Genomic DNA, 2,333 nt, shown 5'->3' on the forward strand with positions numbered 1-2,333 from the left:
TGTCAAATGTCAAAATATACAATAGAAATTTTAGTTTCATGCAAACTTCAATATTCCCATTTTTATTTGGGACCAAAACAGCTGATTATAACCAAAATATTATAAATGCAAAAAATAACAACTCTGTGGGTTTAGATGAACTTCTAATTCTAAAACCTACTCAATCAGTATTTTATTGTATAGGTTGCATTAAAAATTAAAAGTTTTCTCCATAAATAGATTAAAAAAATAGAAAGTTCTCTGAATCATTGACAATTAAATTCATGAATTTCAAGTTCATCAAAGAATAATATTTATTGACATTTCTTTATAACATTTATGGTTGACTATGTTGACTAGCATTAACTTGAGCTAAATTTAGTTCAACTCAAGTTTGGACCATCCATGTGCTGGGTATCCAAGGGTATTAAAAATGTATATGTTGGTGAGGAAGCATTTCTTTTAGCCTAGGATGAAATCAGATATTGAGAAGTACACACATGGTTGTTTAACTTGCTAGGTAATCAAAGTTGAATATCTCTATCATTCTTTATGTGTAAGCCCATAGCTAGACATCACCATAAATAGAGACATACCAATATCTAATTAATAAGTGTTATTGTGAGCAAATTGAAGTAAAGGCAAATACTTCTCCTATACTCCTTGTCAAGTCAAGTTTCCTATAAAAGACTTTAGCATATCTTCTAACATTTGATTCATGCATTCTGTCTATCCATCTGATTGTAGATGCTCACCACTATTTATGCTTAACTTAATTCCTAGCTTCTCAAAGATTGTTTGCCAAAACTTGGACATAAATTTGGGATCTTGATCACTCATAATATCACATGGCAAACCACAAAGACTGAATAACCAGTCTACAAAAACTAAGCAAGTTTAGAAGCTTTAATCATCAATTTCATTTTGAAAAAGTGAGCCATCTTTGTCAAATGATCCACAACAACCTAAATAACATCATTTTCTCGAAAGATCTTAAGCAAACTAACGATAAAGTCCATCAAAATGCTATCCCACTTATTCTTGGATGAGGTCTCTCATAAGTTTGAGTTTAGCTTTGGTTCAAGTACCTTATGCTTGTAATTTTTTAGAGGATATGCAAGACAAGCTTGAGTTAGCAAAACTGAACATGAGACAAGTTCAACATTGAGACAAAGATTAGCTGATAAGCATTATCATCATTAGGAGTACAAAGTTGGTGATAAGCTTTTTTAGCTATCAAGTGCACAATGGTATCTGAAAAAAGGTGGTAGTATTGTGGGCTTTACACAATTTTACAAATATTGGTTACATTTTAGACTTCCCAACTAGTTCAAAGATTCATCTAACATTCCATGTGAGCAAGCTTAAAGCATGTTTACACTCTAGTAATGTCATGGATCAATCCATCATCCAAATCTCAGACATTAATCCTAAGAAGGCTGGTCCAGCCAATATTCTTGTTAAAAGATTGGTAAAAACATGTCATAAGACAGTTTGGGAGTTTTTAATTTAGTGGAATCCATGGATGAAGTTATATAGGAAATTAAGGATGACATAAAAAGAGTGTTTCTGAGTTTTGGTTATGATTTAGATGACATTCTTATAGAAGGGGAAAATTAAGTTTTATATTCATATTGTTATATATTTTGAGTTGTTTGCTATTCTTATTCTCTTGTTTTCATAACTGTATTATCATGTGAAAAAACTATATTGCTTTCTTTCTTTCGTGGCTATTTGTCACGACATTAGTGTTGTTATTTACACACCTTTTCTCCATAACTATATTGCCTTGGACTCCCTTCATATGAGGCTTGTTTACTTCTTGAAGCTGCCATTCATGGCTAGGTCATGAAGGAGGGGAGAATAACACAGACCAAGAAATATTCTAACAATATTCCTTGACCTGTGCCATAACACTTTTAAAGGTTGGAAGGTTGGCATAGGGTTCACTCCTTGTTCATTTCATGGATGTTCTTGTGAAGAGTGCTAGAGCTCCTATTACTCCATCCACACAACATGGCACTTTGCCCACAACAAGATGCTGTTTAGAGAATGTAATTATGCTCACATTACAGTAATTCCATGTATATGTACCATCTATATACAATTGAATACATAGAGAGAAAGTCCTTCCTCCTCGTGCGTGTCTCTCTGCTGCTAATATGGTATCAGAGCAATTGGCTCCTTGATCCTAGGCATGGCACTTGCTAGCCAGGAGCCAGTGACGAAAAGAAGGATGATCCTTCTGATTGCAATCCCTTTTTGCAAAGTGTTGAAGGCTTTTGTTGGATGCGCTAGATGCTTGAGGCATTGCATCAAGGCACCAGGCCGTGCAGAGGCACTGAGCAGCAAGC

The sequence above is a fragment of the Selaginella moellendorffii genome, unplaced genomic scaffold, assembly GCF_000143415.4.
Source record: "Selaginella moellendorffii unplaced genomic scaffold, v1.0 SELMOscaffold_71, whole genome shotgun sequence".
NCBI classification, from domain to species: domain Eukaryota; kingdom Viridiplantae; phylum Streptophyta; class Lycopodiopsida; order Selaginellales; family Selaginellaceae; genus Selaginella; species Selaginella moellendorffii.